We start from the raw sequence: 20,493 nt of genomic DNA on the forward strand, positions 1-20,493 counted from the left end.
ACATAGTCGAATGTCGATAATAACAGAATGCATGAAGCTGGAATAAAACATTGTTGTTTTGTTGTTTAAAAGAAGAGGCTGTTCTTTCTTTTAACATATTCAGATATTCAAACAACAAAATATTTTGGGGGCCATGAACATTTTCTGAAAAGGATCAACAATGCTTTTTAAAAATAAATAAGTAAAATACTCATAGTCATATGTGTATATGAAGAAAGTTTTTTTAACATCAAAGAGATTGCATACTTATGCTTTGATGGCAAATCAGCTGAATTTAAATTGTAATTTAGCTCTGAAAGTCTATTCCACTGTCTGTTGACTCTGGACTGGATGATCCATTGATAGAGTTCCAGATGGTGGGAGTGTGAACATACAATGGGACGAGGGAGACGAATCCGTCCTGATGCCGCTAGGCTTCCTTTTACACCTCTCAGTGTAGGTGTACATAATAGCCGGAAAATAGTAATGGACATTTTTACAACTGGCTGCAGGGCCCTTCTGTTTGAGGTGGAGCGGTTCACACCAGACAGTAATGCAGCAGGTCAGGATACACAGTAAACAAACATCTTTGAAGTTTTGGGTTGGTAATGTCTTTTTATGTTTTTTAATGTGTCCTAGTTTGCATTTATTAAATAAAAATGCAATAAAACAGTAGTACTATGAAAAATTATTCCATTTTAAAATGTCTGTTGTCTATTTTAATATATTTTAGTAAAGTTTAATTTCCAGCATCATTACTCCAGTCTTCAGTGTCACATGATCCTTCAGAAATCATTCTGATATACTGATTTGCATCTCAAGAAACATTTCTTCTTATTATCAATGTTTGCTACCATAACCATGTTGCAAACCATATAATATTCATTTTCATGATTATTTTTTTAATAGAAAATCATTTATTTGAAATAGAATGTTTTTTGTAACATTGAAAAATCTTTACTGCCACTTTTGCTATAATAAAAGTATTTATCTGTAAAACAAATATATGCCTACCCCACAATTGGGGGTCAATAAGGTAAGAAAATGTAAAACAAGACAAAAATCCTTCTTTTTTCCCTCCAGTGCAGGGATGCCGGTAATGAGGGATTCTGTGAAGCAGATGGGGATTTGGGAAAGCAGTGGTTGGAAAGAGACAGCCGAGTGCACGAGGTGAAGAGAAACGAGGAAAACAACAGGCATGGAGCTAGTTAGTCGAACGGTTCGAGACCCTTGGTGATTTGTGAGTCTAAAGGCCCCACGGCTGCAGGTGTGTCACTCTAAAGTAGGGTCAACCAGGTGTAACTCACACGGCTACAGAGAGGCTTATCTTAATTCTGAAGGCTAGAAAATCTAAGATCCCATTCATGCGAAGTCCCTCTAATCAATGTGGACAGGTAATTCAGATGAGAGCAGGAGAGAGCTTACTGCTTTCAGATCAGCGCTGCTGCATGGCAACTGCAAGGCACACATACACACACACACATCTATACCCGCAGCAATTTAATAAAACGCACTTAGAGCAGGCAATAACAACAGGTATTATGTAACATAATCACCCACATGAGCCAGGGCTGAGATTAATAATAACATGAAGTGATGAGCAGAACTGTGTTTAAATACCCCTATATTCACTCCCTAATTGATCTGACCTGCCAGGGATCTTAGCAGAGAAACCCCCGAGAAAACATACCCACAGATCTTTGGCATGTAGAGCCGGAAACAGAGAATGACTCAAATGAACCGAAAGGGAGGATTCGTAAATGAATCCCTCCAAAAGAAAAGACAAGTGTATTTGTTTCTGGCTTTGAGCAGCGTAGACGAATGCCATTGGATGAGTCATGTGCGTACAGTATCTCTCCATTACGGTCATCAGTTGTGGACTGAGCAGGTGGTTTACTGTAGTGTGTAACGCAGCATGCAGGCCAGAGTCTGGGGTTTTTCACCTGCTGCTGGCTGCTCTCCAGTCTCTGCTGAGTCTCAATGCTCTAGTTCCCCGATCAGCTGCTGCAGAAAACACACCACACCGGTCCTGATGGGGATGGTTCTCTTTTAACTCCAGTATCTATATTACATCACAGTGATATATTCATTTTATCATTAAACAAGTCAGTTTCTATATTTGTACATATTTTAAAGTCCAAGCTAAAAATAAATAAATAATGTAATGTATATATTTTTTTAATTTAGCAAGTATGTATTCAATTTTACAAAAGTGGCAGATTTTTGTAAAAGAATACAAATGTCTTTCTTATATCAAATAAATGCTGATCTTTTGAACTTTCTAATTATCAAATAATTCTGTTTTTTTAAAGTATAACTGTTTTCAATATTGATTAAAATAATAACAAGAAGAAATGTTTATTGAGCAGCAAAATCTGTATATTAGAGTGATTTCTGTAGGATCATGTGACACTGAAGACTGCTATAATGAAGCTTGAAATTCAGCTTCACCGGTAAAGAATAAATTATATTTTTAAAATCTATTCCAATAGATCAAATAAGTGCACCCTTGGAAAGCATAAGGGACTTATTTAGTTCATGAAACTGTGAAACACACAAAAATGCAATTAAGAGGTTTTCAGTTAAATCTTTTTAATTCAAAACCTATAAAACTAGACAAAAAAGCATTTGAGTAATTGGACTTTTGACTCAAAACCTGTTACTGAGATACAGTCTTGGTGACAACTTACATTGCTTCTATGTCTTACTACAAAACATAGGAAATCTAGTGTGCCGCTGAGAAATATAACAGGCACAAATGTCTTAAATTCTTAAGCAGCCCTCAAAAATGTTTCTGTTCCTCTTTGCACCAAAACGTAAAATTACAGCATGTAAAATTATAAAATCCAATGAGCCGTGGCACTGTTAAATATCCCCAGGCTCACTAAAGCAGAAGTAAAGCAGAGAGGAAGCAGTTTACTGATTTCCACTGACATAGTCTTCTGACGTTCCCTTTGATATACCACGCTTTCCAAAACTCCTAGCAGGGGTCATAGGACATCTGTCTGCATGCTGTCATGTAAAGTAACGTTTTGGCTTTGACTTCGTTATTCAGTATCAGCAAAGGCGACTGGTTCCCCAGGCAATTGAGCTTACATTCATGCCTTATTTTATTTATTTATTTTTTTATTTTTTTTCCATGATCCAAACAGACCAAGCAAGAAGAGATCAACTCCAGAGGTCATAGCAATCTGAATGTTATTGTCTTACACACTAACCGTTAATGTTACCTCTGAGCAGAGCAGAGATCTGCTACAGCATGAGCTGTTCGGAGCCTTAGAGAAGTGAACGTAGATGCAATCCAGTGCAAACATGTGCATGACAGAGGCAACAGTAACCTCAGGGCCCACTGCCAGTGTCTTACGCTAGAACTATGCACCTGCTGCCAAAATGCGTTGTCCACACACACGTATACAAGCAAAATATACACCAGCAAGCACATGGAACCATAGAAAAATGTCTGGCCTTCTTTTATTTTCAAAAACATAAACAGATGTGTTTTGCAGAATGATAATAACATAATATGACTGCCACAGATTTTTAAATGCACCTAAAGGCACAAAATTTTGGCACAAAAAATGCATAACAAAGCTGCTTAAAGGAGCACTCCATATATATATATATATATATATATATATATATATATATATATATATATATATATATATATATATATATATATATATATATATAGAATGCATGTTATATTATATTTGAATAAGCAATGGCAGCATTGCATGTGTGTGATATTGCTTTTTCACAACAATTCAATAAACAAGTGTATATTGCGTTACCTGCCAATGAAAACAAACAAAGCTTTTGATGTAACACAGAGCAACAAATACACATACATTTGTGACATTTACTAGCAATTTATAAGTGGAAGCTGTTTCAAAGTAAATCCTGCTCCTTGTTTTTCAGTGCAATAGTGGTGTTTTGTTCCTGAGGAATCTGTGCTTTAAAAAAAAAAAAAACGGTTGGGTAAATTATTCAATGACTCACTTACTAATTTGTGAATTAGTAAGCTTTTTTGTTAAGTTATATTGTTTCAATTTGTGCCTTTATTAGAGTGAACAGAGTAGTAATCACATATAGCAATAGTATGAGAAAGGAAACAATATCAGGCAATGACCTCAAGCCAGGACTCAAACTTGGCTCAAAGCGCTACTGCACCATATGTCGAATCTGTGCACAAAAGAGTATGGCTCTGACATGATTGTCAACGAAATTCAAATTACTTATAAACACATAAAAACAGTCAGCTACTGACGTAAAATGTAAACTGTAGAAAGAGCTACTTAAAAGTAAAAATGTACTACAAACAAAATTGGTTTGAAACAGCGTGTTCTACACTTTCATATTTCGTAGTTGCACTGAATTGTTTTCTCTCCCACTGGGCGTAATGCACCCTTGTCAATATGAGACATAATGTTATGAATTAACATTTCCATTAAGTGTATTAATGATGTCCTGGTGGGAGCAGTGTACTGTATCGATTTCCATTTCAAAAAGAAAAAAAAATGTTCTAAATAAAAGCGAGCAGTAAAATCAAAAGTGAAATCTGTAAATACTTCCATTCTTATATACAGAACGTGTTCATAAAACATTTTTTCATACACTTCACCCTGATCTGACTGTCATCACATAGGCCATATTTCACTCCAGAGAGAATAACATTTCTCAGATGAATTTATGATTAAATGGTGACAGTCCGATGGGAGAGTGAACAAGAAAGCAGGGAGGGAAACTTCAAGCAGTGAGTGTGTGATAAAAGTTTAATATGTCACTCAACGCAGCTCAATTTTCTACCCAGCTGATTTGGTGTAAACCGAGGTGATATGTTAGCTATGTGCCTTCAGAAAACACCCTTCAGCTTCTTCACAGGTTAGAGGGAGGAGCTTCTGGTCCATCTCCCGAGGGAACATCTGACAGAAAGGTTCTTGCATATTTCACCAGGACTGCGATCCGCTGATGAGATGAGTCCTGCTTTCACCATGCTCTTTTCAGCACATTCCCTCCCTGGGACACACCACTTCATGTTGGGATACAGAAAGGCCAAGTCAAGAAAAGCATGTTTGTGTTTTTTATATATATATTTAATGTGATGAAACCAGCAATGGCTGCACCAAGGCTCATAAGGTTGGAGATTTCTGGAGCAATGTGAGTAATGAGAGGTGAAAGACACAACCGCTCTAATTAAAAGTACACAGGAAAAAGGCACGAACCACCAGTGATAAGCATTTAAGTGTGAAAATATGATCAGACTGTTAGGGATACAGTTGTTTGGATATAATAATTAAAAAAAAGGAATAAAATCCCTTTTCCACTCAGGGAGATATTCCCCACTGTTTTGAGTGTGTGCAATGTAGATTTCTATGGTGGTCAGAAGAGATTAGAGTTTTTAATCAGACACAGATCTTATTGGAATATCAAATAGAATTAATTGGATTTTCTGCCTTTTATAACATGATTAATGTGCCCAGCCCTCATGGTATTAAGCAGCCGGGTGCCTTAAGAGGCTCTGCACTTTACTGTACTTTCAACAGCATGCTTCACTCTCATGGGTGGAGAGGAGCAATAAAAGTCAGACTCATAACAAATAAGGTTGACAGCGTATGAACTGAGTGGGTTGATTAATTCAAAGGTCATAAGTCATAGCTAATCTGGTGAATTGTGTAATGTTAATCAACTTAGGTTGGGTTTGGTTTGCATCAGGAAGGAGATCACTTCTGTTATTGCCTGGCCTATTACCTGAGCACATCCTTGGAGGGATCCATAGATTCAGTTATTACATCTAGGAAATTTGAACAAATGAAGGAAGGAGGTTTGGGTTTGTTGGGGGTGCATGGGGAGGATAGACAAGGCTGGATTTCTTACTGTGAAAGTAAGAGTAAGCAAACAGCACTGTTTGCTTACTGTGTAAGCAAATGCCACTTTCCACAATGATGGTACCAAATATAACTTGGAAAATATATATTTTTTTTTAAATAATGTAAAATGCTACTTATGTAATATGTTTTTTTTTCAAACATGGTAGCAAAATTCAGCAAGTTAATTTTGTATAAGTTATAAGCAATAAAACTTAGTCATTAAAAATAAATATAAATGAAAATAAGGACAGAATAGAATCAGTTTGAATAGGTATCATGTTTACAAATTTAAATAAACTAATTTAGGACCTAATGCTAATTTTTTTTGTTTTTCACAAGCATTGCATACACATTAAACATCGTAAATATTAAATATGAATAATTTCTTTAACTGGATATCAGTCCAACAGATTATTAAAATTACATTATCGAATGATATTCCTCACTGGATTTGGTGAAAAAAGGTAAAAACCTCTGAAGAAGGTAGGAGAGGTAATATATATATATATATATATATATATATATATATATATATATATATATATATATATATATATATATATATATATATATATATATAGGGATAACAAGTTGTACCAAAATTGTTCTAAAATAACTTTTTACAAGAACATGCACAAAATGTTCAGACTAACATACAGCATTTGATGGCAGCTGTTTGTATGCATTTATGAGGGAAACATCAACAAAAAAGAAGAATTAGAGCAATGATTCACACAATTAAATTTTAAAAGCCTTTTAAGAAAGACTACACTTTTGGCCAAGGCATAGCCTTATCATGTCAAGCCAACAGTAACATCCTCTTCTATCTAGTCCAAAACTGAAAGCCTTTATTTACATACTGTACTTATTCCGTCTTTAAGACTTTTTTTAGACTCCAGAAAAGAAATACAAATAGAAAGTTACAGCGTCATAGCACCTCTGACTTTTCATTATTTGCACATTTCATTGATTGGCTTTTATAAGCATGCATGTTAAATATTGCATTACTAATCAATCTACAATTTTAAAAGCCTCATTTGAGAATCGCTTGTTCATTTAGTATTCATGAAAACACTTTTCATTTTATTTCACAGCACACAAATAGCCTTTGGGCTTTCACAAAAAAAAAAAAAAAAATTAGTTTAACTCCATCTGATAAATCTGTAATACTGGAGTGTGCCCAGTTTTAAATCTAGAGGATGTTGTAACAGCATGTACACTTCCTCCATGGCTCTGTAAAAGCAATAGGATCAGGTGGAAGTAAATACCCACAGCACGGCCTGATCACGTTCTACTTTTTTCATGCTTTTCTACTCAAGCAGAACCCAGAGGAGATGTTCTCATGTCTTTAACTCTCTTACTGCTTTCTGGCTCAGGTGGTCCAGCGCTGAAGTGAGAAGCTGTAATTGGCACGCAGTGCTTCCATGAATATCCATATTTATCTTCAGGATAACACCTCACGCGCACTGCAATCTCCAATCCCATGGTGAGAAAGTGCATTTCCCACTCTCTCTCTCTCTCTGTGTATCTATAGTATCTCTCTCCCCTTCTAATCTTTTCCTGCCTTCACAATAGGTAATCAGTGGGTCATTCTGATTGGCTCAGAAAGCTGGAGCTGTTTAATGAGAGGCAGAGGGCATGTGGGAAAGAAGACAACAGGTGGAGCATCAGTCTCACGCGCTGCAGCTGGGGAGGCACCTCTGTTTCTACCAGCTGTCGGGCCTGGATAATAATCATTAAAACCGCAGGCCTGCAAATCATCTTCATACAACATGAGCAAGGCTGCCGTGAAGGACTCGCATATTATCACATCATTTGGCGAGAACGTTTTCACACGAAAATGAGGGATGGGTTTTGATCATTTTGCGCCATTACTATTCTGGAGTAACATGCCAACGTAATTACTGAAATCCACCTGGACTTTGGCTAAGCATGTGAGCAGATGGGGGAAGAAAAGATGGTTGAATGAATGTCACAGTGTAATCTGAATTGGGATGCAGTAAAAGGCTTTCTTTAAGCTTGGCATGCAGTGAGGTCGAATTTATTGCTAAGGGCACACAAATAAACTGAGACTAAATTGATTTAATTCAGTAGGTGGTGCTGTGTGAAGTTGTTGCCCTGAAAGCCCAATGCTACGTCCACCTTCATTAGGCTGCAATCCATCATCATCGGATTGGCCGCTTTTGCGGAAATGACTAGGCAGAGGTCTACATGGTTGGGACCACTCAAGGCAAAACAACAAGTGACAAACACAAACACTTTTTAAAAGGCTGCAAAATAATCTGTAGCTTTCTGCTGTTCTGTTTCACCTTTTCTCCTAAACAGGTCTAAGAAAACCATAGGAAAGAAAAATCGCCAGTGAGATCTCTTCAATATCCCAATTGTTTCTACTAGACAACAATGAGATTAAATCGATAAGAAATGCTCAAGTCTCCCTCTTGTAAGGTGATTTTTTATCATGCATGTCTCCTCTGGAGGTTCAAAAGAGATATCGTTATGAAAATATATTGTTGTGAAAAGATGTAATCCAGAGGAATCACAGTACATAAGGCAAGGCAAGAAACCTCAGGTGAATGTGCATGAACTTTGAGCTCTCATATGGCATTGCATAAGAAACCATTATGCTGCGGTGTTAAATATAGCCACATGTGCTCAGGAGTACTTCAGAAAACCACTGTCAATTACCACAGCCTGCTGCTGCATTAAGAAATGTAACTCGAATCTCAAATAGTCCAAAAGACGGCGGAAATGTGTGCTGTGGTCAGATGAGTCCACATTTCAGCTTGTTTTTGGGGAAAACAGATATCAAATTCTTAGTTCCAAAGATCAAAGATTTTCAATTTTCATTTTTGGGTGAACTATCCCATTAACACTTATAGTATCCTCAATTCTCAAATGATTAAATATTTTAATTAAAAGGACAATTGATGTGACAAAGGTCAAAATGCCACTTCCACAACTTTTTTGGAGGGTGTTGCAGCCATCAAAATTGATTACCAACTACAGTTAAGTTGGTCAGTGACATTGTAAATCTTTTTTTTTTTTTTTTTTTACTTTTTCACATACATAAAGGTTGAAAAGAAACCTTGATTTTTATTGCAGTTTAAAAAATGTCCCAACTTTGTTTGGAATTGGGGATGTAGATAGATAGATAGATAGATAGATAGATAGATAGATAGATAGATAGATAGATAGATAGATAGATAGATAGATAGATAGATAGATAGATAGATAGATAGATAGATAGATAGATAGATAGATAGATAGATAGATAGATGGTGCTCAAATGAAACCGAACTGTTATCTCAGTAAAGTCTCCTGATTATGATGGAGCAGCCAGTGAGCAATTATATCTTCCTCTGGGATATCCTTGGATGGACTCTCCAATAAAGTCTGTGCTTCCTAAATGACCCAATCATTAATGCAATTAAGATGTCTTCCTCAAATTCAAGAGTCCCTGAGTGTCTGTAAAAATCTGGATGTGATACTGAGGCAGATTGTCACACCAGCAGCCTTATATCAAGCCACCAGCTCATTACAGAACCAATATGGAGCTTAAATCTTTCAAGAATAATAGAGTCATATCTAGGTGCACGTGAACCTTGAATGAATGAAATTAATGGTAATGGAGGTCTGAGCAAACAGAGGTCCTATCCATATGTGGTGAGAGAGTCTAATTGGAACGTTAGCATACAGCGTGGCCAACAAACTGTGTGAATATTGGCACATTTTTAATAAGTAGATGCTAGTACTGTATGTTTTCCGGCAACTTCAGAGACAGTTTCTATGGTAACTGTGCTCTTTCTCTCTGCACTGTGAGAGAATATCAGTTGGTTTCCAAAGATTTCTAATGAAAGTAATGGTCTTTAATCATATGACCTCTTAAGTAGGCATCAGATAAATTATATAAAACAATCCCCAGCCCTTAATTATGGACAGACGCTTACTGTGAGGTAAGTACAATGCCTGTGCCAACCAAAAGTTAAATTTATGGTCCATCATGGCAGAAATGCTTAGAGGCCCTTAAAATCTGATGCATTAAAACTCATCTTGGCAGCTGGTACATTCTGCAGTCAATAGAATTTAAAAGACATTTTACCTAATTATCCTCTGAACTTTGAACAACCATAAGAGTCCTTAATGGTATTCAAGAAGAAAAGGGGGGGGGGGCAGGGTTTAGTGTTGCACACTAGCAAGATATTGGTCATAGAAGTCATGCCCATATGGCTTTGTCATGTTCTGGTGCTCTTTGGTTGACATACGATGTATCAACAGTGGCAGGTCCTTGTTGATTGTGTAGTCACATGCAGCATCAAAAATATTCCAGATTTATGCTAGAGAACTCTACATTGAAATTGTTCCTCTCTGTTAAGTATCAAAGCTATTTCACTGAACCAGGAAATAGACAGATGGTTGCAAATGTCTAATTGAAAATGTTTCCTCAAACTTTAAGCATTCGTCCGTGCTGATGCTGTTGTTAACAGAATACATTTTTTTATTTTATTAATTTATTTATTTTTTGTAAGAAGTACCATTGACAAGTTGCATGAGGAATGTGGGTCTGTCATTTCAAAGAAGAAAGAAAGAAAGTTCAGTCACTATTTACTCAACCTCTCTATCATTCCAAAAATCTATGGTTTTCTTTCTTTTGTACAACATGAAACAAGATATTTTAAAGAAAGCTTGAAATCGAACAATCTTGGTAATTCATTGATGTCCACTGTATTTAAAAAAAAAGATAATTATAAAATAATTAAAAATAATAATAAAACAGACATTTCTTAAAACATCATATTTTATGTTTCACAGAAGAAAGTACATTATACATTGTTGAAATGGCATCCTTCCTTATAAATATCAAATTCTTAAACCTTAATTCATAAAAACTGTTACATTTGTAGGGAATCACTTCAATTGGCATTTTTTATGAACAGAACAACAACAACAAAAATGATCATAAAGCTAATCAGTGAAGGGGTGCATTTATTTGTTGCATATATGACTGGTATTTTAATGTATTTGTGAATAAATATGTCATTCACCTACATGTTCTTTCAAATGACCAACATTACACATTTATCCGTCTGCCACAATCTTTGAATTTGCAGTTCAAGTTTTCTGTAAATGCCCTGGTGGCAACCGACAAAAGAACACAACACGATGTCTCAAAGGGATGGAAAATATTTGATATCTGCTGTTAAATGTCAGCGTTTGGAAAGTGCCCAGTTCACTCTACTGGTGTGCTTGAATAAGGACCAGTGACCTGCCCGACTCAATTCTTTGTGATGTTGTCAGAGAACAACATTCTCCTGTACACTTCTCACCACGAACAAGATAAGTCTGTCAGAACTAAAAGGAGGTGCTCTCTCTGTACGCGATACGGCTCTACACACGGATAAATTGCCCCGCAGATTCAATTGGAGAACTGATGGGGGGCTGATGGAACAGAGGGAAACTGGAAGAGTGGACTGTTTGAATTGTCATGTGGGCATGAAGCATTATTTACTGTGATGAACAAGCCACACAGTCAGATTATAAATGAGCTTTTCCCCAGGAGAGGGTAAATGGTGACACACTTGACACAAAGACAGACGTGGTGTTTGCTTTTGCAGCCTTTTCCTCCTTTTCAGCCATATGTACGGCGCCACACGATGAATGATATCACCTTTGTTTCCCATTTCATTTCCTCAGAGACATCCTCAGATTTTTGTCAGTTTCGCAGAATATCCCAATCGGTTCAAATTGTCTTTCGGTGAGCAGGCGAAGACATTAATCAGATCTGCAAGTATGAGACAGTTTAAGGTTGTTTTTTTTCCCTTCTAGAGGCCAGAAGCATTCTCTACCAGATGGTAGTTTGGCTGTTTCCATGTACCCGCACCTGTTTCTCAATTTATTTCTACAGTTCCTTTCTCAACACATTTCTAATATCACATCCTATCCTGTCCCACTAGGCAATAAGTGAAATCTTGAAGCGTGACAAACAAACCATTTCCAGTGCTACAAGTTTCCAGCCGTCTTGATTCCAGAAATATCTGACGCATTCATTTTCTCCATAGAGATTTAGAAATATTGTTTAATACATACTGTAGCTCCAGTCATGAACTAAACCAACCAGCTGTGAGATGAGTCATGACATTATAAACTTTTATTCGAAGCAAAACTGTTTGGAAAAAGGTACGTGGTGTACTTAACATTTTTACAGGGCAATGAAATACATAGCTAATAAGAACTCTGACTGGTGTAATCAAATCGAAACAACACAAAAATATTGAACAGTAAACCTACTTAGCCATTGATTCATTGTTTAAAATCACTGATTATTAGTATGCATTACAATATATTTAAAAGAACTGTAAAATATTCTAATACATGCTCTTTTTGCAAAGCTTCATTGGACTGAATGGCCACTGCTAAGCTATTTGGTAGCAATGGCTTTCGTGATTGGTGGATCAAAGGTGGTCTCATTAGGATCATGGATAGTGTAGTTTTTCACTATGGAAATATGGGAATTTGATTATTAAATGCTTTTTAGCATTCACTCCGATATGTAAAATCATGTTCCTCAAAATTAATAAAATATATAGAATAGGAATTTTCTATCAACAGCACCAACATCAAAATAATTATAATTATAATTTTTGCCATTTTTATATGTAGAATTTACAGATTATCTTTAAATACATATCTGACTACTAAATTATCTCAAAAAACCAAAAACACTGTATTCACAAACAGTGAAGCAACAGATAGTTCATTCATGGAAAGATTTGGTAAAATGCAGAAATAGAAAGAATATTGGTGCCCTTGAATGTCACAGTGAGGGACCAGCTGAGGACAGGGAGCTCTCTCTTTCAGCCAAACGCCTTATTACGCATTGCACATGGAACTACTGGACTCAAGCTTTATATTGACATTCCACCCTGAAAGACACTTACGTATGTGGATTGCTGCCCAACAAGTATTATTTTGGCTTTGGAACAGAATCACTGCACAGGCCTTGTATTTCCCATGTGAACTAATTACAGTGATTGCAATATGGACATTTCATTCAATAGGAAGCAATTTTACAGTGTGTGTGTATGTGTGTGTAGTATATGCAAGCGTCAGCTCTTGTTTGACATGAAGAGTGATCAAGAATATTGATCCTGTTAAATACAATGACACTGTGACGTCACCCTGACTAAAATTTAGCCACCATGCATTGATTTTAAAAACAATTCTAATTACTATCAATGTCGACAACAGTTTTTGCTGCTTAATATTTTTGTGGAAAATGTGCTATTTAAAACTTTGGAGGCAAGGAAGAATTATTATTATTATTATTATTAATATTATTATTTAGGTGCACTAAAACAATCAAAAGACATTACTAATTTTACAAATTATTTCTATTTCAAATAAATACTGTTATTTTAAACATCCTATTCATTAAAGAATCTTGAAAAAAAATCAGTTTCCACAACAACATTAAACAGAAAAAAAAACTGTTTTCAACATTTATAATAATAAGAACTATAATTAATAATTGAGCACCAATAATAACAGATCTTAAATGAACATCAAATCATCATATAAGAATGATTTCTGAAGTATTATGTGACCCTGAAGATGGAGTAATGATGCTGAAAATTCAGCTTTGATATCACAGGAATGTATATTCCTTATATTTTACAATATTGCTGTTTTTACTGCATTTTTGATCAAAGAAATGCAGCCTTGGTGAGCATAAAATACATTTTCATTAAAATCTTAGCATTCAAAAAAAAAAAAGAATTATTCCAACATTATTGACCAACATGTACATATGTAATCACACACACACACACACAATTGTAATAAAAAAGAGAAGCTCTCCACAAATTGTTTTCCTTTCATTTTAATTGGTTCCCAAAAGCCCAACTTGTCCTAGTCTTTGTTTTACGTCACATAGACCTCACATTTTATCGATGCAGCAGTGGTTTAAGATTATACTGACCACATAACCCCTAAAAGCACTGCATTCTGATTGATATCTGCACTAAATGCATATCCAACAGCCAAGCACAAATGAAAGAATGACCGGGAGAGAGAGAACTCTTTGAGGAGAGTGGCTGGCTGCTAAAAAACTCAATCAATAAAAGAACCTCTGAAGTGAGCATTGACAAACCTGTTATGTATCACCAGCTTTAATGGATTCTTATGCATAGGACATACATCAAGTCAGGGTGCAGGCCTGCAGGTATACAGCATGCTACTCTATATCCCGACCTCTAATTACTTCGCAGGAGGGATGACGAAGACGAAAGAGGGGTAATGTTCAATATCCCTTATACTCTCGAATGTGGAGCCTGATCACTAAAGGATTTGCCCATAATAAGATTGCCAGCAGCAAACTACACGGTCATTTCTTGCAATGGATATTAATACAACGTAAAAAAACAACAAAAAACCACATACGACTGTATACATCGTTTACACACACACAAACACACACACACACATATATATATACATATATATATATATATATATATATATATATATATACACACACATAGTACATGCATACATAAAGACAGGTAAATGTTTACATCAAAAATGTAAGCTGGACTGATTCCGTTATTATTGTTTGATTGATTTAGTTCTATTAAAGGTCCCATGACATGGATAATTTCCTTTTCTTTAAATGCTTTTTAATGTTTCCTTAGGTGTACTTATATTGTTAGTATGATTTTTACATTTAAAATTTAGAAATAAAAAGCATTTTTTTATATCCTGATATTAGCCCTCTGGCTTGAATGCTCTGTTTGAAGGGGCGTGTCTGCTGTGAGACTCCGAGTAAACGACAGCTGTTGTGATTGGCTGACATCTTTGCATTTGAAATGAGTATTACATGTGGACCCCTCTCAAATATATATATATATATACTAAAGCTGTCGAGATTAACGAATCGTGGATTTGTTGATTATATAATTATTTTTTCGATCTTTTCCCATCACATGAAAGGCTGCAGTGATGAGCATTGAGTAAACAGAGTCTGTTTATCGCGTGAATGCAGTGATCTCGTCATTATTGCAACACGTTTTCTCTCACAAAATGCTTTCACCACAACTAACAGCAAACACATGAATACAGTAAGGGCTTTGTTGTGCAGCATACAGCGTCATTCATTGTAACGGCAGTTTAGGCAAATGTGCAGATATACTCGCGATGTGTGAGAGCTCCGGAAAAAAAGGGAGCGTTCTTTGATCGCTCTCTGTAGTTAAATCACAATTTAAATAACACATTTTTTTCATGCTACTAAGAGAAACAACGTGAAGTTGATCGTTTAGTCACTGGCTTGATTCACTGATGCATAAACAGTATTAAACGATTTAGAAAGAAAGTCTGTGTGAACTTGAATGATTAACTACACATCAGAAATCACTGATCACAGATCAGGCATTAATGAACAGGGTTACTCACTGTTTGTGGCGGTGCTGTCGAATCCATATCATAAAAGTCTGTTTGTAATGCCTGTGCTGACATTGCGACTGAATTATATGTAAATATTTGGGCGGGCAAAGCAGAGAAAGGGGAGGTAACATTTCTCTTTACGACGTCACAAAGAGGAGATTCCAGATCAGCCCGTTTGAGCTTCCATTTTCTCAAAGGCAGAGAAAGATAGTAAAATCTCGATTTACACCGATTAAAATTTTTAGAAAGTTGGGGACCACATACATGCTAAGGGAAGTCATATTAATGTTAAAAAACCTCAGAAAGTGAAATTTTCATGTCAGAGGACCTTTAAAGTTACTTGATGGATTTATTATATTAAAGCATACATGAAAAGGAAGATGCAATCGCCTTTTCTTGTAACATATATTTGAATGAAATGGCTTCTCGAAAAATAATTAGAGCGGGACTTTATTCAAATTTTGTGATCTTAATTAAAAGAGAAAAACATCTCTTTTGAGTTCATTGTTACATCATATAGTGTTTTGACTTAATTACAAACAGTTCATGCTGTGAAAAAGATTCTGGATCTGTAAAAAAAAAAAAAAAAAAAAAAAACAACACACTGAATTTGCACATACTGTCCAGAACACATCTAACTGTCACATGCACTCTCTGTAAATGGACTGTATCACCAACCATTCCAAAACACTGGTCCCACTTCTGTTAGCTTTGAGAGCATTATTCGTGTTTAATACAGCTGCGACTGACAGTGACATCTGCGGCGTTGGAGTTGAAATCTCCAAAGCAAACACCGCTACGGTGTTTGCAGGTTTAGAATGGGCCATACTGCTATGGCTAGCCACGCGGTTAATGATTCACACAAGCTGCTGATTCAAGGTGAAGCTGTTAATGCCATTTGTGTGCCTTCCAAGAGATACAATCGCAACAACTATGCAATCTTTGCTAAATTGAAATAAACCAGCACTCAAAGGCAAAAGCTGTGAGGACATCGGTTTTCTAATTTCAGCTTTATCTGCAAGTTCCAGTCACTTATTTAACACATTGTTGAGGCTCCCGGATGCTCTATGAAACCTCCATTTTCTCCTTTCTGAACATTTGCTTCAGATTTGAATTACTTGTCAATTTCAAGCTGTCCCATGGGTTAACGCTTGTTGTCAGCCTCCAATCAGTCCCTCCCAACACACCGATGCATTGCTGCCAAAAGGTATTGTGTTCAGGACAAGAAGAGTAAAGGAGATCCTCAAAAAACAGCCTAGCCTTGAATCTGCATGTCACTTTATTGAAGGCAATTGAGAATTCAGGTATAGTAAAAACCTTTGTTTGCTACAAGACATATCCAGCTGCTAATGTGCGCTGAAGTGCAAGGGACATTGCCACAGGCTTACAACATCTCCATCAATTTAAAATCAAAAGGCTGCCATCTCAATGTGTAAACAAGAAACATCTATCAAAAATACATACTTCATATCACAACGAATCAAAGCCCAATATGCCACTTCAGTCCAACAGCCTCTCAAGGGTGTTCAGGACCACAGATAGCCCCTCCTTCCCTATTCAACCTCTCCCACCTCACTTCTAGGATACTGGCATATGAATAAAAATACGGTTCTTCCAGTCTCATCTAGTCATGACACATTCCTGCATCATACCAATAGGTCCATTTGCTTTTTATTGTAGAAACACCTTTTCATGTATAATATCAGCTATGCGTAAGTGCTGAGATGTAAATTTCCTAAAATACAGGCAGAGAACTGGTAGTTGCATGCCTACAATTAATTTGATGCATGCCTTAAATAATATATATATATATATATATAAAACGAACTCAGCCTTGATAAACATCCGTCTGTCTGTCTCTCTGTCTGTCTGTCTGTCTGCACCACGGCTGAAATGGACACAGAAAAACTATAATGATTTATCACTGATTGCTATCAATGTTTGCTTTTGCTTCACCTATGCAAGTCTTTTCTTTTACTCTCCTCTGTTTTACTTGATCATGGTGCTTGTCTCTCAGAATGATCGGCTCTGAACTGTCCTTATCTATTATCAACATACACTTAGTGGTGTTGTAAAAGCCTTCACCAACAATTGCACTTGTGTTTTATGAGTCTATGTATTAAGTGAGCACATTGGGTGGCTACATAATTTATTATTCATTATGCCTGATGAGTGAGTGCTACAGGCATAAAGGATGCTTTTTATAAAGCCAAATAATATGATATTAATATGAGCGTAGCTTTTTTTCCAACACTGCACAAACAGACGTGCCGTCTTTTCAGCCTCATCTTGCCATCTTCCTCTGTCTGTCTATCTGTATGTCTATCCATCTCTCTCTCTCTCTTTCTCTGTATCCGCGGCACGATTGCTCTCTCCTCCACAAAGAGCCTGGCTCAGACACCTTGCATACAAAACAGCTGACTCAATCTTCAAGCTGCATAATCAAGATAAGAGAGACGGAGAGAGAGAGAGGAGGGGACAGACGTACGCTTCTAACAAATGATGTTTTAGTTTTTGAACCAGCACAGCTCGTCGTTGAATGTTAGGTTATGCTTAAGCACAGCTCTTCAGGAAATCCTTCTGATGAAAGTACCAAATGATTAAAGTGAGGGTGGAGATTTTCAATCTGTCTGTAGTCTGTCCAGTTCAGTCATTCAGTCATTTATGCTGTACAACTACTGTATATCTTCTACTGAATGATCTTCCAGAAATGACACATACTGCACAAGCACTAAAATCCGAAATAATAATATTAATAATGTTCATGTTTATTCTGATCCATGTTTTTCAATCAGGGGTCCCTGAAAGTACTGTACTGGGTCCTTTGGCAAGATATTTGAAGAAACATATAAAATGTACATTTTCTAACTGATGATCTGTTAAGCATTAAATTATATATTTTTATTTTTTTCTTGATGAAAATGTTACCAAGAAAATACCCTTGGGTTGGCTCAGAGTCTGGATAGGGTTCCTGTGTTCTATAAAAGCTGAAAATGCCTGCTTCAGTTGAATAACATTCATTATTTTAGGCGTCAACAATACTTTTCAAACTGATATTGACAAAACAAAACTGCTGTAAGTCCAAAATAATTTAGTTACTTTACAGTTTGTGTATATGTATATAAACATCTGGCTTTTAAGAACTCGGAGAGTGATTTATAAGCCTCAAAATACAAATGCTTTTATTTAATAAAAAAAAAAGGTTTGTTCTGCCAAAGAGCATGTTTGTCCTGCCAAAAGTATTTGCTTGTTTTGAGGGGGATAGGTGCTTCATTTACAAGCTAAGACACAGTCACTCCGTTTGCTGATCCAGTTCTTACTGGAATACACTGTTCTGACAGTAGCATGCCGGACGAAGCTCTTTTCTTACGATGTGTAACTCAGATGACCTAATACGCTTAGTATCTTTTGGAGGGTGAGTCTCAAATTTAACTGTACAGTTATGTCAGTCAAGGTGAGGAAAATCAACTGCATATCCATGTTGGATGCACAGATTTCACTGTTTAAAGCACGCAGAACTTACATTTCAAAGATAACTGGGCATTTGCACTGACTTCAAGTCCTGTTAAACTAAGCAGGCTCGGTCATTTTTCATGTCTTCTCTTTTAAAGCTTTTTAACTCACTAAAGCTGGTCCATATATTCATGAAATCTTTGAAAAGACATACTCCACAGTATGTCTACGTCACACATTCAATCTTAACTCAATTATTATGTCTCTGAATAATATATTAGACTTCCAGAGTCAAATGATTTCTTAATTTAGCAATCCTAACGTGCGGTCCTCAGAGAGACACCCGTGCACTGGATTCATTCAACACTACACACAACTGGTAATAAACGAACTGCATTTTTAGCACACGTTCATTCTTGAAATAGTCTGGAAAACTTTCAGAGCTCTGTCAGCGTAAACGGACACCGTAAGCTATTATAAGCGTATTTGCTATGTAAAGATCTCACTCACGAGATTCACTAAAATCTACTGATCGAGGACTAAAAGGGGCTATCAGTTGTCAGTTTTACGGCTGAAGGCGAACTCTAGCGGCAAACCAAAGCTGTCTGCTGTCCAGGGTCCTGAAATGATTTGCGACATTGTGTAGATGTTACCAAAAGCACGAGATATTAGTGCCTGTAACATTTCTAAGCGAGACGCTTTGGAGTTCAAAAAGCCCTAAACTAGCAGGCATTAAGTGTTCACTTGCTGAATGTATCTTAGAATTCCTTATATTGCCGCTCAAAAGCATCACGTCAGTATTTGTCCAATAATTCCGTGCAGAATGTCAAATGATTCTAAAAGAAACAAGCTCACAACTCGCGTGTACGCCGACATACACTCAAGCCTTAGTGCAAAACGAAGCGAATTAATGTTCATTTAGAGTCCGTGTAGGTTTCACTGTCAAACTCAACACATTAGAGGATGCATTTATAAGTTAGACAAGTCACGTCGAGGCATTTGTTGCAAATACGCGAAGAAAGCCACATGGATAACTTACATGTCTCAGACTACACTTGCGCTCCTTTCATTTCTCGTCCGACAAAACCAACGTTAGAAGCGACGTAGATGCGACATTCCAAAGCATTTCTCACTTACCTCTTTCGCAGAGCGAAGCAAGAGTCTCTCCGTAACCAAACCGGGGTCCCTATGTCACCATGTACCCACTTGACATTTTCTAAGAGGCAGTAGATATCGGACAAGGGTTAAAAAAAATTCACGCGAGCACACACACAAGGTTCCTCTTGGCCTCTGAATAAAGAGAGCTGCAGCTCCTCACTGCGTCAAGCGCGATCCTCAAAGATCCATTAAAGAGCGAGCGATTAATTCAAGGGAGAGCCTTTATTTATTCCGCACAGAGTGAGACATGGCAGAGTAGTTTTGTCAGTCATAAAACGAGCGACAGCGCCTTATAGCTGTTTCCAGTCATTTTTTAGTTGAGTTGAGAAGCGGGACTTTAGCACTGCTCATCCACAAGTCCAGTTGGGGCAAGGTTAAATCTCATAATAAGATTGTAGGTTACTGCGAGGCTATAATTGGTGTTGGGTTCGACACTAAATAGGGCTGTGTGCCACGTGAGAGAACTGTTTGGTTCAGAATGTGAGATGTTAAAATACTATCCCTGTATGCAGTAAGCAACTTGCGAGTTATTTAGGGATTTGTAAATCTACTTAAAGCAGCGCGGGGAGAGCATACTGTAGTCAGTGTAGAACAAAAG

General features: G+C 36.7%; 1 protein-coding gene across 2 annotated transcripts in view; it reads right to left on the reverse strand.

The window, feature by feature from the left end:
* LOC132149602 (protein ELFN1-like) overlaps positions 1 to 20,306 on the reverse strand; it is a 111,970-nt gene extending 91,664 nt beyond the window's left edge. The window contains exon 1 of one of the 2 annotated variants that reach the window (XM_059558989.1): positions 19,875 to 20,306. The gene's annotated coding sequence lies outside the window, so the exon portion shown is untranslated. Of the gene's footprint in view, positions 1 to 19,776; positions 19,831 to 19,874 lie in introns of those variants that run through there. The other variant, XM_059558996.1, reaches the window with a different exon arrangement.
* Positions 20,307 to 20,493: the final 187 nt, after the last annotated feature.

Source organism: Carassius carassius, chromosome 1 (genome assembly GCF_963082965.1).
Source record: "Carassius carassius chromosome 1, fCarCar2.1, whole genome shotgun sequence".
In the NCBI taxonomy this organism is placed as follows: Eukaryota; Metazoa; Chordata; class Actinopteri; order Cypriniformes; family Cyprinidae; genus Carassius; species Carassius carassius.